Raw genomic sequence first — 21083 nt, 5'->3', positions numbered from 1 at the left:
TAATGAGACCAACCTCTGTCTTGCGCTTGGTTCCTTGCTCGATTCCTCTCTCTTATGGTAGGTCTTTGCCACTTGCTTCCTTGTCTACCCAGCTTCAAAGAATACCTGTAGAATCAAAGCAGCATAACACTATCCAATACAATAGATCTATTATCATAAATAATATAGGATCAGATTTACATTGACCACACAAATGCATAAATCATCAATCATACAAGAATGTGGAGGAAAACTTGAATAGCTTTATTGATAATCAAGAAAGAGCAAAGAGGATTACAACCAATTGTTCTAACCCAGCATCATCCTCTCAGCAAGAAAGCCCTTCTTCACCTCATGAAAAGCTTAGATCACCCAACACTATGATATGGCACCAAGAAACCAACAACACTTCCTTACAAGATACAAAATTCCAGCATCTGGATCTCTAGGATGAGGGATCCATATATAGATGTCTGTAAGGGAGGTGAGTCAGCTTTTGAGATTTGATTAGTGTCTTCTCTCTGATAGTTCTTGATTCCCCTTGGAGATTGATGATCTCTTACTCATCCCTGGTCGCATTCAGAGAGGCAAGTGTCACAGGAGAGGTTTCTGGAAGATTCCATGCTCCTCCACCTTGCGGATTGACCCTGCCATTTGTCCCTTCTCGCCCATCGCACCCCATAGAAGGGTTTTTTGACATGCATCACACCTACTGTGTGTATTCAGGTGGGATGCAACGCACTTTGCCTATGGAGCAGGTGAAATGGTCCAGTTTTGACCAGTTCTGAGTAGTTTTTCATGGAGAACTTCTAGGAGATGCTGTAATCAGTTGACCTTGTTCTTTTAGGGGTTGGAACAACACCTTTAGGGACTTAGGAGCCCTTGGTTTATGGACATTTATGCTTGGGGTTGCAGTGCCCAAAAATGTTTATAACACATACATTAAGCATAAATAAATAGCTATCACCATACAAAAGTGCCAAATGATAACTCAAACATTGACACATCAATATATAAATAGCTGAACATGAATATCACTTTTAACACAAAGGCAGAAATAGTTAAGAGATAGAAGTACCATTTATAACTAGTTCTACTCATGAGCTTCAAGCGATAATGATTTATCTCTTCTTAATCCAACATCCACTAAGAGTATAGAAGTGCAACATCAGTAGCAGATACTAAATATAGATATCAATAAATCATGTTCCATTCATTCATCAAAACCTCCTCAGAGGGTACAAAAGTGCATGTTCTGAGGACAAGTTTTTGATAAATTTCAGGACCCTTCTCTAAATGCATGAGAAGGGTTAAAATACTAATAACTACATCTAAAAATAACTTATTACAAAAATGTAGGATACGGTTTAAATGACCGTCCTTTTTTCAAGAAAAAAATAAAGCAAAATTAATACTAATATTGAATCTAAAATTAACAACTAACTATTTCTATATCTGATCCTTGAAATTGCAAGCATTCAGCATTTGCTTGAGAAGAGTTGGCTGACTGACTTCAGACTTTACCTGTCTTGCAAAAACGGAATCAGCGAGAGCTGGTGCCATCTTCTCGGTAGAATTGATGATGCATTTGAGAGTCATACACTGGCTGTGTGGTTTTACCAAATATGCCCAGTAAGAATCCCAATTCAACTTAGTTAATCTTTTGATTGATTCTGCCTTTTCTTGAGCCTTCTGTCTCTAGCCTGTTTGTAGTTGCTAAGCTTTTGGTAGATACCCTGGAGTGGTTTCTGAGATCAGATTTTCTATATGCAATTTTTCACTTATACAGTCAATAACGCTGTTTGCTACCGTGGCGGCTTCTTCCGCCACTTGTTTTGCTTTTCTAATTTGCGCATTCCATTTGTTGAAGAGCATTTCTTTGTGATTGTCGTTGATTATTGGTGCACCTGCTCTTTTTCCCTCCTCTGTTTCTTGCCAAGCCAAATATTCAATAACTCATTTATCAATTAAATCATAATCATGTCGTAAATCCACGACTTGATTAGTGATTTTATCACTTATTTCGCAATACGAGTTCCACTGTGATATTCTTTGGCTCAATGCTTCCTGTTGCTGTAGTAGTTGTTCGTTCAAGGAAATGGATTCTGTGATGAATTCTGTAAGTTTAGGATCATCCTTGTGCATCTCCTGCATATCCTATAATTGTTTTTCTCTCTCAGCCAAACTGTTCTGGTAGCCTATCTGCATTCGTTGGAAGTCCTGTTGTAGCCTTTCAAGCTGTTTTTGTGCTTCGTTGTTGGCATTGGCTTGTTGTAACTGTTGTTGCAAAACTTGTATCTAGGATTCCTTTTCTTTTAGCAGTTTCTATACCTCAGATGCTTTATCAATAGTCGCCGAGGCATATGCTCCTGCGATCTGAGATAACTTGGCGAGATTCTCAGCGGGATCAGTAGTAGGATCTTGCCATAGGACGTCTAATTGCTTTGTATCATGAGAGAGTAGGTTTTCCAATTTCCTTTTCTTCCTTTGTCTTCTCACTACTGCCTTGTGTTGTGGAATATAAAATATATCAGGAGGAGGAATCTCTTCTATCTTGAGTATAAGTTCAGAGGATGGGCTAATAGGAATATGTTCCATAGTTGAGACATTGCTAATTTTTCCTATGACCATATCTTTTGTTGTCTGTACATTGCTCATAGGTGTCTTTGTGCTTTGTCCTTCAAGATTGATCAAATCATTGAAGGTCTCCCATTCTTTATCTAGCTCGGTTCTGACTGATGGTGGCTGAACGATGAGAGGGGGAGGATCTATTTGTGGGGAGGTAAAAGCCTATTGCTGTGGGAGCTCTTTTGATTGGGCAATATCCTTTACTGACCCCTCGCTTTTACCATGGTCACTTTCTGATCTCTTGGAATGTTCAGATGTTTCTTTCCTGGACTTAGATTTAGATCTATCTGTGCCTGAACTTCCACTAAGACTAATACTTGGAGTTGGTTCCCTTATGGGTTCCAAGCATAGTTTTTCCAAGGGGATACTAGCTAACCTCCTTTCCCTGTATATTTTGAACTCTTGAAATTCTGCTGGAGGGAATCAAATTTGGGCCGAATGAAGAATTTCTTCAAGTGTGATTTTCTGTTGGAATATGTCATCAAAAAGATGATCTTCTCCAGAAAAAAACCTTTATTTTGAGTGCAGTAGTGAAATTCTTAGCAATATCGTAGGGGTCGAATGGTCTTCCCAGAAATTTGAACAATTGTAGACATGTTATGTTGTTTACTTCTTTGAATGCATGGCCTACATCAAATAGTGAAAAGGCCCCACAGGCCACAGGAAATTGTGGCCAAATTGCCTTCTTTTTTTCCTTAAAATCTTTAGTTAAACCTCCTTCTCCGCAAGTTTGATAAGAAATTTCTCGTGCCATGAGTTTATCAGGAACATATAAAGGTAGGACGTGAGGGGAAGCGAGACTTCCGAATACCCTGACATATGTAAACAGTTATTCTCCGAACCATCTCACAATAGGGAGTATATCTGCCTATGCTTCAGGAGAAAATCTTGGATCATCTTTATCATATAACACTTTGTACATGGGCAGCATGATTCCATGACAAATCTTGTAGAAATATGGAGTGAACTTAGAGTCCCAAAATTCTTTATGATAGATATGAATGGGTAAGGGGTCTTGAGTCGTCCATTTCCAACCCCTCAAAGGAAATTTGGAAATATAATAGACCGCATCCATTACATACACAGATAAGTAGAAAGGAGGATAAATTCTCTGAGAAACAGTTCTTTTAGACCGGTAATTTACAATGGTCGTGGCTAAGTTATCAGACAATATTTTAGCCCAATCCACAATAGTAGCATTAGTGGTGGCATCCAATAATGGTAGCCATTCAGATGAAAATTTGTTAATGTCTGGCTTTCCAAAAAGTCTACAGAGCATGGCAGTAGCAAAGCAATACAGGGAGGTGAGAGAACCAGTACTATACATACCATGTTTATCCTTTTTTAGCAGTTCGTCCCTCCTCGACCAGTCTTTGGTGCATTTTTATAAGTCTTGATTTTCTTTTGCAAACTTCTCCATGAACTGTTTGTTATAAGTCGCCTGTGGCTCTGGTAAATGATACATGAGCCTCAAATCTTGTGAAGCGAATGAGCCAATGAGTCCTTGACCCTGAGTCTTAAACTGTCTGTTTCTGATATCAGCGTTGTCCAGTATCCATTTAACCATGTCCATGTATGGAAGAATTTTGGGCCTCGCCGCTATTCGGTGTAAGAATGAACAAGCTAGCTCTGTAATGGATGCCTCAGAAGAACCATGTGAGCCTGCAGTAGCCGTAACTTCCATCACTCTGGGATTCTCTTCCTCAAGTAGACTATACATGCCTTCCCAAGTAGCAATACCAGCGTCTCTGTTACAGGCAGTGTCTGTATACAAGGGCACCATTTCTTTGTCTTCGGAACTTGGAGCTTTGCCTTTCTTTCCCATAATGTCCTGAATACTGCTTTGTATATTTCTTTGTTCTCTGTTCCTGCAGTTTACAAGTGAAGTGAGAATAATGATAAGGAAAGGTGACGGGAAAGTTTTAAATGCTGAAGACATATAAAATACACCACCTTACGTGAAATGAATTTTCGATAAGCACAAAACCATATTCCATTAATGACTGGCAACTAACTCATTAATTAGCATTAAAGCGCATAACCAGGTCTCGGTTTATGGAAAATACTTTTTCAAACCACGAGCCCGAAAGATCTACGATGAAGTGATTTTGCGATTTTCTTCGCAATATCGCAGATCGCAACATCGCAATATCGTTCTATCACTTTACCGGTAATATCGCTTTGCCGCTCTATCGCAAAATCGCAATATCGCAAGAGCATGGCATATGACAATTTTATGTTAAAGTGTTTTCTGCAAAATGTGATTTTGCAATAAATGCCATCGCATAACGGTGATTTAAGATTTTTTACCCTTAAAGAGCAATGTCTTGGTTTGATAAACAATTTATGACACAGTCATTCACTTGATTTATGGCTTTGCTACAGAAGTTAGCTCTTGATGAGACCCCTTATCTTTTGATTGCAACAATCTTAAGTCATTGCCCTGTTGTGGTGTGCAGTATTGGCAAAGTCAGCAAGCTATAATATATATGATCATGATAATTCAGCTCGTGATGAGACCTCTTACTCTTTAAGTTAAAGTGTATCTTTGGATCATTCCCTGAACGTTGCAATTTCCTAGGTGGGGAGGAAGTCATTGTTTCCTTAAGATAGCTCTGGATGACAATGGTAGAGTTTTTTGGAAAGATATTTTCTACAGAGAATCTTCATTTTTGTTATTGATACCTTTCATTGGACTGATATAAAACAATTTCTCACTAAAGGTCGTTTTTTGTCAAAATTTACAAAGTTGAAACTAGTATCATTTCTAGGCCTAGAGTCTTTAACTGTATCTTTCAATAATAATGATCAATTTTCTAAAAGAATTCTATTTATACAAGTGAAAAAACAAAATCTAAAAGAGAATTTGTGTCTTTTTCATAAATCTCAAATGTAACCATTTACAACCGGTTTTATTATGGCAATAAAAACTAATCTACAAAATAGAAGGATGATCTCCTATGGAAAATATTTTTTGAGGATCTGTCCATTAACAGGTAAAGAATCTCTTTTTCCTGTTAAATCCTGTAACATAAAAGTGTACGGACCTATGAATTCTATGATTTGGAAAGGGCCAAGCCACATTCTTTGAAATTTTGTATGTTTCCCTTTTTCCTTATGAGCCTTGTCCCATTTTAAAACTAGATCTCCCATCTGAATATCTTTTCTGAATATCATGTTTGAATCAAAAGAGGCTTTTACTAATGCTTGATGATGAGCGTGAGTTATTTTGGCTTGTTCTTGTTGTTCTTCTAACTTAATTATTTCCAGTTGCCTTAGTTGTAAGGAAGAAGTTGGTGCTTCATCAATATATTGAACCAAGGCTAAAGAGGGAATTGCCAAATGAGTTGGAAGAACCACTTCTTTCCCATAAACTAAATTGAAGGGGGAAGTGCCGATGGAGGCTTTCTGCGTTATTTGATATGCCCATAAAGCATATATTAAAGATTTGTGCCAATTTTTATGATTTTGTTCAATGGTTTGCTTAATAATTCTGATTAAGTTTTTATTTTAAGATTCAGCTAATCCGTTCCCTTATGGATAGTAATTGGCGGAGTATTTAAGCTTGAAACCCCTTTTGAGTGCAAATTCAGTCATTGCATTACCAGAAAAATATGATGCATTATCAAACATTAAAGTAGAAGGCAACCCAAACCTGGTGATTATGAACTGATCTATAAGGTTGATGATATGTTCAACATTAGTCGTCTTGAGTGGAACTACTTCTACCCATTTAGTAAAGTAATCTGTTGCTGTAAGGATATATCTATGCTATTTAGAAGAGTGAGGAACGATCTCACCTATTATGTCCAATCCCCACTGATCGAAAGGCTGCTCAATGTTAACTGGTTGTAGTGGCAAGGATGGTTTCTTTTGTCTCCCAGCAGCGGTTTGATAGACTTGACATTTCCTCACGTAGTTATGTGAGTCTTTGAATAATGTGGGCCAGTAATAGCTTGCGCGTAAGATTTTATGAGCAGTAGCATCTCTAGCATAGTGTTCGCCTGTTGGCCCATCGTGGAGTTCCTGCAAGACTTTTTCAGCTTCAGATTTCTCAAGACATCTAAGGAGAACAGAATCATAATTTATTCTAAAAAGAACATCGTTCACGAGCTGATATTGTTTGGCTTTCAACCTTAGAGCTCTTTTCTTGGTATGATTGAGGTTTGAAGGAGCGTATCCATTCTTTAGATAATAAATGATATCAACGTATAATGACTCAACATCGTTTAGGCTTACCTCGTACATTTGTATCTCTGCAGATGGAATTTCGGACATAAGCGATGCTCCGGCCAGCATTTTGCAAAAGCCTTGACCTTTTACAATACTTGCTAGTTTGATTTCTACGTCATATTCCTGTAAGGCAATAACCCAATTGGCTCTTTTCTCACCCACATCCTTCTGTACTAGAAGATTTCTTACCGCTGGAAACGATACTATGATTTTTGTATGTGTTTTGAGTAAAAAAGGTCTTAAATATTTAATTTCTTTGAAAACAACATAATCTTGTTTCTCCACATCTGAATAATTTAACTCAGCCCCTTGTAAATTGGAACTGAAAAAAGAAATTGGGGCTTCTGCCTTTTCTTGATTTGCTTGAGTGAGTATCGCAGCATATGATCTATCAGAGGCAAATGTATATAAAATAAAAGGATCAGAAAAATTTGGATTTTCTAAAGATGGAGCATTAACAATTGCTTGTTTGATCAAATTGAATGCCTCATGTTCATCTTGGCCCCATTTAAAGTTTGATTTCTTTTTAATCATTGCTTGTAAAGGAGACACGATTCTTGAAAAATCTGGAACAAATCTCTTTACAAAGTTAATCTGGCCAACAAAAGATTGCATGGCTTTCTTGTTGTGAGGTAGGGGTATTGCGGAAATCTCCTTGATTCTGTTAGGATCAATGTGAATTCCAGATTTTGACACTCTGAATCCGAGAAGTTTTCCTTCACTTACTGCGAAAAAGGATTTTTTCGGGTTAAGTGAAATTCCATACCTTTGACAACATTGGAAGATTTGTTTTAAATCTCTAAGATGATTGTTTCGTTTCTTGGAATATACAGTTATATCATCCAAAGATATTAACACTGATTTATTAACTAACCCCTTGAATGCGATGTCCATGGCACTCTGAAATGTCGCACTAGCATTAATCAGACCAAATGGCATCTTTTGATATGCGTATGTGCCCTATTTAGTTCTGAATGTGGTTTTTAATTGATCATCAGGATGTACCAACACTTGATTGTATCCTGAGAATCCATCCAAGGATGACATTAATTCTGACCTCGCGACTGCCTGCAGTATTTGTTCCATGGGAGGCAAAGGAAAATTATCCTTTTGCCAGGCTTGTTAAGATTTCGAAAGTCAATGTAGATTCTAATGTCTCCGTTTTTATTTCTAACAGGGACCATATTGGAAACCCATTTGGAATGTCAAATGGGAAAAATTATTTTGGCTTTCAATAACTTATTGAGTTCAGATTTGATCTAGTTTTCTAGATTGGGATGGATCTTTCTCAACTTTTATTGGATAGGATTTTCATCGTCTATCATTGGAATAGTATGTTGGATGATGGAGGTGTCGTACATTTTGCGTTCATTGTAATTCCAAGCAAAGACACTTTTGTATTGTCTCAAGAGATGAATATAAGCTAATTTTTCTTCAGGAGCTAGACCAAGGCCTAGATTGATATTCTGTGGTTCGGTATCAGTTCCTAGATTTACTAATTCATAGTTCAAAGTTGAAATTTGGAGTTTTGAATTGGTAGATATTTTAAACCGATCTTTCAAATCATAAAGGTCTTCTAACTTGACTACTGACTTAGGTATGGCATTGTTAGTGCTATCTTGTTGCAATTGTCAGCCATGTTGGTTTTCGTCAATTATTTGATTGGTGTAGGATCCTTCAGATGTGAGGAAACTCACGATATCAGGATTGCTGTTGAAAATCCTCCAATTGGTAATGTTATCAGGAATAGATGGTCTAAAAATTAATTCAATTGAAAATCGATCAGGGCTAAAATCTTCTAAAGGAATGAGCTTGGAAGCTATGTTAGCTATGTTAGCTAAGAGGTCTGCACTAGCATTCTGGAGTCTGGGAATTGATGAAATATTAAATGCTATAAAGTGTTCAATTAGATCTTGAACTAAAGATTGGTATTGTTTTAAATTACCTGATAAACAATGTATAGTATTAGTACCTGTTTGATTACAATTTCAAAATCTCCGAAAACTTGAAGGTATTTGACGTCTAATCCGATTGTTTTGTATAACCCTTGGACTAAAGCCTCATATTTTGCAGTATTGTTGATGAAATCAAATTCGAGTCTGCAAGTTAGCATAGTTTTATCTCCCTCTGGAATTATTAACACGCATCTTGATCCTGCTCCTTCATTAGACTTAGAACCATCAAAAAACAATTTCCAAAATAAAGATTTATTTATAGGACTATCTATAAAATTAATACATTTAGAACTATCTGTTTGAGAGAAATTTTCTACTTGAGATAAAACAGAATGTTGTAAGTAAGGAGAAGTATGAGCATTAAAATTTCCTAGGAAAGGATCTACTGAGTAGTTGGCAATGATTTTATTGCTGTATGCTACTGGTTCATTTTCTCCCTCCAATTTTGTTACTATGTATTTCTGATGTCTTTCCCGCTCAACTTTTATTTGATTTGGTTTACCATTGTAAGAGAGCCACATGTGTGACTAGTCAGTTGCAAAGTATCCATGAAGTTTTTCTGACCAATCTCTGCTAAGAATTAAGCCATAAAATTCCAAAATATCAGCAACTAAAATGTCGATAACTTGGCATTCCTTTGGGTTGGATGATAGCCTTATGGTAACCTGATTTAATTCGACAATCACTTCGACTTGCGATTGATCTAATTGAACTATGCGCACAGTGGATTTTTGTGGTTTAACGTTCAATTTTTCACATATTGACTTTGGTAAAATATTTGATGAAGCTCCAGAATCCACTAAGCAATTATGCAAATTTTTATTGAAAATTTCATAAGTAAGAAGAAATGGGGGAGTATGAGATCTCGATCTTCCTCCAGTTAAGGCGATATCGTTTGGATCAACTTTATTAATCACATTAGCTGGAGGTCTTCCCATGTCATGGGAAGCTTGAGAGATTACAGTGGCAGGCAAAGGTGCAACTGGTACAGCATGTAATTCTTTCAAAAGTATCTTTTGCTGGTGTTTTAACTTGCTCAATTCGTAAAAAGTGATATTGGCCCTAGTCTTTTTCATATCTTCTATGATATTATACTCCATTTCATCCGAAATGATCAGCATTTTAGATGCAGTTGATAGGTCTGTTTGGACTGGGCTGGTTTGAGTCGCTTTAGGTGTCATTTTCTTGGCTGCGACTTTATCCTTAGTCATCGAGCTTGCGCTCTTTGGCTTAGGTGTAGGTTGAGGAGGATCAAGTTGATTTCTACTGTGAGTACTAACCAGGGATGCCTCTTGATCCTCTTCATCTGGGAGGATGAAATCCCACATACCTTGTAACTCTACAACTTCTTCTTCATCGGTATGTTCTTCAGTAGTGATTTCCTCTTCTTCTTCTTCGGATTCAACACTTGTAATAGCGTTAGGGGGTTTGGAATCGGTCGAAGGGTTTCTTTTAAAAGGTCTGTACGGCTTTTTAGAAAAAGTTTCTGCCACTTGTTTCTTAATTTCGATCATTTCGTTAGACATGGTCTTCAAAACTTTTTGTAATCCTTCTAAATCGAATGGATCTTTCGATTATTTTTTCTTTGGATCTTCCTTGAAAGAAACCTTCTTGGATTTTCGTTCTTCCAACACGTTTTTCTTTTCTAGGGCTGTAATACGTTTCTCTACTGCTATTGCTTCCTTCATATTATCAGCCAAAGTTGTTTTATTAGCCCTATCAACGAAGATTGCTATGTTTGATGGTAAAGCGGTGATGTACCACTCACTTCGCACTTCTTCACTGGGCTTGGAAGCAGTAGGAATTTTGTTTAACAGTTTATTGAAACATGAATTAAAATCTTTGATAGGTTCTTTTGACTCGGCCCTAAGGTTAGACAGGTTGTTGATCAATGTTGCCGTAGACCTATCATCACCAAAATTAATAAGGAATTGTTCTTGGAAGATATTACAACTAGTGATAGATCCAGATGGTAATGAAAAATACCATGATCCAGCTGCTCCTTGCAGAGTATAAGGAAAAAGTTGAACAACGGCATCTTCTTTGGTAACTCCATTGAGATTTATGGATAGCATAAAGTTATTTATATGTTCTTCCACTAGCATGCCTGCCTCAGGATTAAACTTAGTCAACCATTTTTCAGGATGGGCCGGTAGCTGACTCAAGGGTGCAGGCATTAAGATTGCCCCTGGGTTATTCCATGGAGATTGGGCCATCGCTGACCTATTAACAGAGGAAAGTGTAGAAAATGATCCCTGCGATAGAGAAGATGAGGATATTACGACTCCAGATGATTGAGAAGGAGATGTGGGAGTACCGGTGGACTGATGGACAATGGTCTGAAGTGGAGGAGTGGATGGTTGACTTCATAGTGGAGAGGTTGAGATGGATGATGATGATGAAAGAGTCTCGCTATCGGACCCTTTAAGAGATTTCCTTACTCTCTTCCTTGTAGGTAGAGGTAACTCGGTTGGCTGAACGCCAAATTTTTCGCTCTTTAATCTGGTAAGAGGATGAGTAGGGTTATATTGCGAAGTCACGCTGCCTTGAGATTTATCACTTCTTTGAGGAGATATAGAAAATTGCTGAAGTTTGTGAATCAAAGATTCAACTTCAGGAGGTTTAACAGTAGATTGTTATGAAATGTTAGTGTTTATAGCAGCGGCTGTTGCTCTTGCGACTTCTGGCTCTGGATTTAAAGATTCTAAATGCGATGGAGAAGTCAGGGGATATGGTGAGGGTGATTTACTCTCAGAATGGTATTTAGATTTAGACTTGCTTTCCATTCACAGTTCATGCCCTCCTTCTAGCGCCAAATATGTTGAAGCCCCGAAAATCAGGTCTACAACAAGGGGGATACCCACCCCGTCCGGACCTTGGTTAGCAACTCCTTTTCTGTTTCGTATAGTGGGTCTGACTGGGGATATGGGATCAGTTTCCCAATTCATGTGTGTGTGTGAAGAATTGATATTTCCTTTCTAAAAGTTCCTAAGTGAGATGCTCTAATTCTAACTCTAATCTAATAACATGCAAATTAATTCTAATAAGAATAAATATCTAAGTCTACACTAACCCGGGGTGTAATCCTTCTATTATGCGATCTAAAATGATTTCAGATAACAATCGATGATAAATATCATTCAACAGTTATGAGAAAAGAATTCAATACAGATAAACCACTTCGTATAAAAAGTTAGAAGAAACAATTGTGAAAGGCATATCGCATAATAAGCTACTCATACATTAAGCATAAATAAATAGCTATCACCGTACAAAAGTGCCAAATGATAACTCAGACATTCACGCATCAGTATATAAACAGCTAAACATGAATATCACTTTTGACACAAACGCAGAAATAGTTAAGAGATAGAAGTACTATTTATAACTAGTTCTACTCATGAGCTTCAAGCGATAATGATTTATCTCTTCTTAATCCAACATCCACTAAGAGTACAGAAGTGCAACATCAGTAGTAGATATTAAATACAGATATCAGTAAATCTTGTTCCATTCATTCATCAAAACCTCCTCAGAGGGTACAAAAGTGCATGTTCTGAGGACAAGTTTTTGATAAATTTCAGGACCCTTCTCTAAATGCATGAGAAGGGTTAAAATACTAATAACTACATCTAAAAATAACTTATTACAAAAATGTACGATACGGTTTAAATGACCATCCTTTTTTCAAGAAAAAATAAAGCAGAATTAACTAATATTTAATCTAAAACTAACAACTAACTATTTCTGTATCTGATCCTTGAAATCGAAAGCATTTAGCATTTGCTTGAGAAGAGTCGGCTGAATGACTTCAGACTTTAACTGTCCTGCAAAAACGGAATCAGCGAGAGCTGGCGCCATCTTCTCGGCAGAATTGATGATGCATTTTAGTGTCATACACTGGCTGTGTGGTTTTACCAAATACGCCCAGTAAGAATCCCAATTCAACTTAGTTAATCTTTTGATTGATTCTGCCTTTTCTTGAGCCTTCTGTCTCTAGCCTGTTTGTAGTTGCTAAGCTTTTGGTAGATACCCTGGAGTGGTTTCTGAGATCAGATTTTCTATATGCAATTTTTCATTTATACAGTCAATAACGCTGTTTGCTACCGTGGCTGCTTCTTCTACCGCTTGTTCTGCTTTCTAATTTGCGCATTCCATTTGTTAAAGAGCATTTCTTTGTGATTGTCGTTGATTATTGGTGCACCTGCTCTTTTTCCCTCCTCTGTTTCTTGCCAAGCCAAATATTCAGTAACTCATTTATCAATTAAATCATAATCATGTCGTAAATCCACGACTTGATTAGTGATTTTATGACTTATTTCGCAATACGAGTTCCATTGTGATATTCTTTGGCTCAATGCTTCCTATTGCTGTAGTAGTTGTTCGTTCAAGGAAATTGATTCTGTGATGAATTCTATAAGTTTAGGATCATCCTTGTGCATCTCCTGCATATCCTATAACTGTTTTTCTCTCTTAGCCAAACTCTTCTGGTAGCGTATCTGCATTTGTTGGAAGTCCTGCTGTAGCCTTTCAAGTTGTTTCTATGCTTCGTTGTTGGCGTTGGCTTGTTGCAACTGTTGTTGCAAAACTTGTATCTGGTCTTCCTTTTCTTTTAGCAGTTGTTGTACCTCAGATGCTTTATCAATAGTCGCCGAGGCATATGCTCCTGCGATCTGAGATAATTTGGTGAGATTCTCAGTGGGATCGGTAGTAGGATCTTGCCATAGGACGTCTAATTGCTCTGCATCATGAGAGAGCACGTTTTCCAATTTCCTTTTCTTCCTTTGTCTTCTCACTACTGCCTTGTGTTGTGGACTATAAAATATATCAAGAGGAGGAATCTCTTCTATCTTGAGTATAAGTTCAGAGGATGGGGTAATAGGAATATGTTCCATATTTGAGACATTGCTAATTGTTCCTGTGACTATATCTTTTGTTGTTTGTACATTGCTCACAGGTGTCTTTGTGCTTTTTCCTTCAAGATTGATCAAATCATTGAAGGTCTGACATTCTTTATCTAGCTTGGTTCTGACTGATGGTGGCTGAACGATGAGAGGGGGAGGATCTATTTGTGGGGAGGTAAAAGCCTATTGCTATGGGAGCGCTTTTGATTGGGCAGTATCCTTTACTGACCCCTCACTTTTAGCATGGTCACTTTCTGATCTCTTGGAATGTTCAGATGTTTCTTTCCCAGACTTAGATTTAGATCTATCTATGCCTGAACTTCCACTAAGACTAATACTTGGAGTTGGTTCCCTTACGGGTTCCAAGCATAGTTTTTCCAAGGGGATACTAGCTAACCTCCTTTCCTTGTATATTTTGAACTCTTGAAATTCTGTTGGAGGGAATCGCATTTGGGCCGAATGCAGAATTTCTTCAAGTGTGCTTTTCTGTTGGAATATGTCATCAAAAAGATCATCTTCTCCAGAAAACACCTTTATTTTGAGTGCAATAGTGAAATTCTTAGCAATATCATAAGGGTCGAACGGTCTTCCCAGAAATTTGAACAATTGTAGACATGTTATGTTGTTTACTTCTTTGAATGCATGGCCTACATCAAATAGTGAAAAGGCCCCACAGGCCACAGGAAATTGTGGCCAAATAGCCTTCTTTTTGTCTTTCAAATCTTTAGTTAAACCTCCTTCTCCGCAGGTTTGATAAGCAATTTCTCGTGCCATGAGTTTATCAGGAACATATAAAGGTAGGACGTGAGGGGAAGCGAGACTTCCGAATACCCTGACATATGTAAACAGTTCTTCTTCGAACCATCTCGCGACAGGGAGTATATCTACCTCTGCTTCAGGAGAAAATCTTGGAGCATCTTTATCATATAACACTTTGTACATGGGCAGCATGATTCCATGACAAATCTTGTAGAAATACGGAGTGAACTTAGAGTCCCACAATTCTTTATGATAGATATGAATGGGTAAGGGGTCTTGAGTCATCCATTTCCAACCCATCAAAGAAAACTTGGAAATATAATAGACCGCATCCATTACATACGGAGATAAGTAGAAAGGGGGATAAATTCTCTGAGAAATAGTTATTTTAGACTGGAAATTTACAATGGTCGTGGCTAAGTTATCAGACAATATTTTAGCCCAATCCACAATAGTAGCATTAGTGGTGGCATCCAATAATGGTAGCCATTCAGATGAAAATTTGTTAATGTCTGGCTTTCCAAAAAGTCTACAGAGCATGGCAGAAGCAAAGAAATATGGGGAGGTGAGAGAACCAGTATTATACATACCATGTTTATCGTTTTTTAGTGGTTCATCCCTCCTCGACCAGTCTTTGGTGCATTCTTCCAGGTCTTGATTTTCTTTTGCAAACTTCTCCATGAACTGTTTGTTATAAGTCGCCTGTGGCTTCTAGTAAATGATACATGAGCCTCAAATCTTGTGAAGCGAATGAGCCAATGAGTCCTTGACCCTGAGTCTTAAACCATCTGTTTCTGATATCAATCTGTCTAGTATCCATTTAACCATGTCCGTGTATGGAAGAATTTTGGGCCTCGCCACTATTCGGTGTAAGAATGAACAAGCTAGCTTTGTAATGGATGCCTCAGAAGAACCATGTGAGCCTGCAGTAGCCGTAACTTCCATCACTCTGGGATTCTCTTCCTCAAGTAGACTATACATGCTTTCCCAAGTAGCAATACTAATGTCTCTGTTACAGGTAGTGTCTATATACAAGGGCGCCATTTCTTTGTCTTCAGAACTTGGACCTTTGCCTTTCTTTCCCATAATGTCCTGAATACTACTTTGTATATTTCTCTGTTCTCTGTTCCTGTAGTTTACAAGTGAAGTGAGAATAATGATAAGGAAAGGTGATGGGAAAGTTTTAAATGCTAAAGACATAAAATACACCACCTTATGTGAAATGACTTTTCGATAAGCACAAAACCATATTCCATTAATGACTGGCAACTAACTCATTAATTAGAATTAAAGCGCATAACCAGGTCTCGGTTTATGGAAAATACTTTTTTGAACCACGAACCCGAAAGCTCTGTGATGAAGCGATTTTGCGATTTGCTTTACAATATCGCAGATCGCAACATCACAATATCATTCTATCGCTTTACCGGTAATATCGCTTTGCTGCTTTATTGCAAAATCGCAATATCGCAAGAGCGTGGCATATGACAATTTTCTGTTAAAGTGTTTTCTGCGAAATGTGATTTTGTGATATATGCCATCTCATATCGGTGATTTAAGATTTTTCAGCGTAAGCAGTCTTTGATGCATGCAATGCGATATATGTTTGTAGTCTCGCATCGCGATCTCGCAATCTTAGAATTCGACTTGCAAGGAGGTATCCTGTTATCCTTTTTGCGATGCGATTTTTCTTAAGGAAAGATTTTGTCTTACCTTATCATAAAACTTAAGCTTTTTAGACTTTTCAAGGATATTCTTCTAAGCTTATGATGGTAAGTTTTATTGAAAAAGGAAATTCAAGCACTAATTGATTTTTTAAATTTTTTGACTGAGGGCCCCCACTTATTTAGTATTAATAATAACACCAAATAAGAAGGGGGGTTGTTGCTGGCCACAACAGTTCCTCAGAAAGAACACCAAAGGACACCTCTCACAAATATATCACAGATCAATACACCACTATTCTTGACATGGTTAAAACTCTCAAAGAGGGAAACAATCCACAGCCTGAGCCAACACAGCCACTTCAGGAAATTTATTAATAAAAGAATGAAAATTTACATAAGCTTCTCTAATGAATAGTTACCCTACAAATGACCCTCCATGCCCTTTAAATAAAGATCATGGACCAATCAGGTGTTAAGCCACAGATCAAGTGTCAGTAATGCCGAGGAGAGAATCAACCATCGGATCACTACATATCATGACTATCGGATTGTAAGTTACAAAATTCCATAGTAAAGAAACACACTTTACTTAATTCTACACTAGACCAAGTTATACTTAACTATTTCCTATGTGTCGGAATATCCTAACACCCACCCTTAAGAACAACTTGGAATAGGATTGAAGGATGTACAAATATGACATAATAGGAGAAGGAAGGAGGTATTAGAGCCTATCCCCCCTTAGTGACAACTTCCTAAACTCCAACCATAAATTGAAGTTTAGTAAATTTTGCCTCCGTGAGAGCTTTTATAAAGATGTCTGCAACTTGATCATCTGTTGAACAATATTTCACTTCAAGAACATGGTCGTGAATGAGCTTTCTGATGAAGTGCATGCGTAGTTCAATGTGTTTGTTGTGCTGATGTTGAACTGGATCTTTGCATAGTTGAATGTCTCTTTGATTATCACACCAAAGTGTAGTTGGATGTTGTTGTTGAAAGCCAAACTCTAACAAGATCTGAGGAAGCCACATGGCTTCCTTACTAGCTTCTATGGAACCACGACACTCTGCTTCTACTGAATAAAGAAAAATGGCATTTGTTTCTTGCAATCCCATATAATAGGTCATGAACCAAGAGTGAACATATAACCTGCAGTAGACTTCCGATCATCACGGTCACTAGCCTAATTAGAACCAGTGAAACCAACCAATAGAGGAGATGCTTCTACATTGTAATGAATCCCAAACTAAAATGTACCTCAAACATAACGAAGTATTATTTTAGCTGCTTTCCAATGACTTTCATGTGGGTTTTGCATAAACTGAGCAATAAGGCCAATAGCAAAGGAAAGGTCAGGACGAGTATGGGTCAGATACAAATGTTTTCCTACAAGTTGATGGTATAAGGTAGCATCAACTTCAGGGGAAGTACAAGTGACTGAAAGTTTGGCTCCAAACTGAAAAGGAGAAGGAGCTGGCTTACAGTCTTCCATGTGAAAATGACATAGAAGATCACATGCATACTTGGACTGGGAAAGGGAAATACCTTCCTTGGATTGCAAGACTTGAAGACCAAGAAAATAATGCAAGTGTCCTAAGTCTATCATTTCAAACTTCTTTTTAAGGCTGGACTTCACATGGTTTATAAGGTTGGGATCACTACCAGTAAGGATAAGATCATCAACATAAAGTGTTTAAAATGCGACAAGATGATAGAGCTTAGTGAAAAGAAGTCGCCTTCACTAAGTGGCCCGTAGGCTATTTTTGGTGCAAAGTCTATATTTAGACATATGGATCATGGTCTATGAGTTGGTGGATGCTATTTATGGATGATTGGTCATGTTGGTAAAAATAGATGGACTTCTATTTTTAGACATATGGGCGGAGTCTATTTTTAGACTGCCAGTCTAAAAATAGAACAGTCGAATATTATTAGCTCTTAATAATATTTGGACTATAAACATTATCTTATCCTCTTGGAGCACTTCAGTTTGAGCTATGGATGTGGCACATGCAACTGCCAGAAGGAAATATGCTTTTCTTATGGGTTAGTTGAGCTATTGCATGATGGACTTCAGTTAGAACTCAAGTGATTGAGTTTGGTGGAGTTGATTGAGGAGTTGATGGAGTTGTGTTCAGTTTGACTTAGTTGAACTAGTTGTATTTAGTCTAACTGCAGAATACACTAGTGATGAGTGATGTGAATTAATTATTAATTAATTCACTAATTATTAACTCATAAATCAACTAAATAATACATCAGTTAACTCAGTGCATGGACAGTTCAGTGGAGACAAGTGTTAGAGGTGGGTGAAAGAGTGAGACTGCTATCAGTTGTGACTATAGCTGTGCATGAGATTTGCACAATCAATGATGGAGATTGCCAATGAGGATTGAAAAGTACAAGCCAAAGGAAAATGATCTTAGATCATTCCTATTCTCATCTTGGATTGCGAAGTAGAGGCAGGCAAACAGTGGAGGAGATTTGAACCTGTGACTTGATTCAGATCTGAGCTAGTTTGTGTGTAGCAGGTGGAGATGGTACTGAGTACTTGTGAGGAGTATTGTACTATGTATTGTTACATGTTCTCTATCATTATAATATACAGATAGTTCAAGCTTTTCAGATGTATGCTTTCCCCATTACATACTGTGTTAATGTGCACATGCGATTGATGTTTCATTGTTTTTAATCCTGCAAAATTGATGATCAACGTAGAGGAGGTTATGTATTATGCATGCATTCCACAAATAGCGTATAATCAAGATAATCTCTGTGAATAAGTGTTATATTATTCAAAATTTCTACATGGTAATAGAGCAGAGTTGATCATCAGATCTATTATTCAGAAAGTGATTACATTTTATTTCTTCAGGCAGAGTCTGTAATCGGGCCAGGTAGCCTTTGGAATCATCCTTCTTTTGGAAGGTGAGATATCCGGTAAATTTCCATACAGTCAATCTCTGTATGAGAAATAATTTGTTCTCACGAATTTTAGATCAGAAGTGGTTGAGTTTTGAGCTGGTGGAATTCGAATTTGCAGCAGTGTTTTCTTGGTGACGAAGTTGAAATGTCTTTCAATGGATTGCGATTGGAGTATGCTCTTGAAGGCAGCTCGAATTATATTGCATGAAAAGACAGGATGGAGGCAGTGTTAGATGACAATGGGTTGAAGGAGTTCATAGATGTTTAGGTCCTAAAGCCTACTGATGCTGCTCACGTTGAGGCTTGGCAAAAGAAGACAACAATGTGTCGAAGGATTCTGTTGGAGGGCGTGAAGGATCACATTGTATCTAGCCTGCATGGAAAGGCTTCTCCATACTTGATGTGGAAAGAATTGATAGATTTATTCCAAAGAAAGAGCGACCAGAGGATGTTGGCACTCAAGGATAAACTCAGAAACATTAAGTGTGAGAATGGAGACAGTATGCCCAAGTATCTCACGAAGTTTACCCAATGTCGGGATGAGCTGGGAAGTGTGGGGGTGACTGTCGATGATGAGGACTTGGTGAGCTTGGCTCTCCTTGGTCTTCTGAAGAGTTGGCATTCCTATCAGGACTTTGTCAATGGTTGGGAGAAATTGCAAAGATGGGAGAGACTTTTGTCGAATCTTGTGCAAGAGGAGATCAGGCAGAATACCAGGGACGAATCTTCATCAAAGGCATCTGATGAAGAAAATTGTGCTTTGGCTACCAAGGCAAAGAAGGGGAAGGAGAAGGGTTCTCTTTGCGAATCCAGTTCTTCCAATGATGGGAAGAAGGTTGAAAAATCGAAAGTGCGATGCTTTTGTTGTCATGAGGTGGGCCATTATGCTACAAATTGTCCACGGAGGAAATCCAAGAAGGGATCTGGGGAAGGATCTGAAGGTGAGGCACTTGCTTCACAGTTTGAGTTAGATTTCACACTCTTTGCATGCATGGTTTCATCCATGGTGGGAAGTGGTTGGTTTCTTGACAGCGGAGCTTCTTTCCACATGACCGGTGACAAGATTTTGTTCAGTACTTTGGAGGAGAAAGATATCTAGATACTCATAGCGATGGGTAATGATGAGAAGTATAGTGTCTCAGGTGTAGGCACGGTTATTTTTCAGAGGGAGCATGGAGCTCGCCTTACCTTGACAGATGTTAAGTATGTACCAGGACTGAAGAGAAACTTGGTGTTGATCACGATGCTGGAAGACAGAGGCTCTGATATAGTCTTCAGTAAGGGAAAGGTTTTCCTTGGACACATCATCACTAGACAGGTGAAGCAGATTGGATCACAGGTCAAGAACCTATATGCTCTTGAGGTTCAAGATGCATGCAAAGCCTTGAGCATCGAGGCAACTGATGGAGACTTGGTGGTTGAGAGGGAGCGTATATTACCTCTCAACATGTAGAGCCAGAAGAAGTCTCAGACGATTATGGAGGAGCCACGATTGGTGCAGCAGCTTCAGGAGGTTGTGGAGCAGCCACAACAAGGGAAGTTAAGAGGAGATCAAGTAGAGACATCTACTCATGCAAAGACCTCTAGTAGGGGGAAACTTCGAGCCAGGTGGGCTGAGGGATCACATGCAGCCATACCTCCAGGTAGGAGGTGGGGCGATATAGAGTGATCGTCCCAAGGAGGAGGGGCAGGATCCTTGAGGTACCCAACCTCTTGGATGAGACCTTGATACGGGAGCCCCGATGTGGAGTAGTAGGAACTGAATGATTGGGTAGAGATAAATGCATATGGAGCGGCAGAGAGAGCGACAGTGTAGGGAATCCCAGGACAGCGCATAGCTAGCAATGCGAGAGGCACAAGTGTTTTGCATAGTGCTAGGTGGAACAAAGAAGTGTGCAATGGTGCGAGATGCATGGAGATGTTGCAGTAGCATAGATGTTAGAGAGGGAGCACTTGTCAGCAGTAGGTAGAGCTTCAGCATTAGAGTATGTTCCTAGCCCAACAGAGTGGTCAGTTGGGAGTGTTTTTGT

The sequence above is a fragment of the Pinus tabuliformis genome, chromosome 4_1, assembly GCF_031772625.1.
Source record: "Pinus tabuliformis cultivar Carrire ecotype Pingquan chromosome 4_1, CPIR1, whole genome shotgun sequence".
NCBI lineage: Eukaryota > Viridiplantae > Streptophyta > Pinopsida > Pinales > Pinaceae > Pinus > Pinus tabuliformis.
This window is presented reverse-complemented; position numbering follows the sequence as displayed.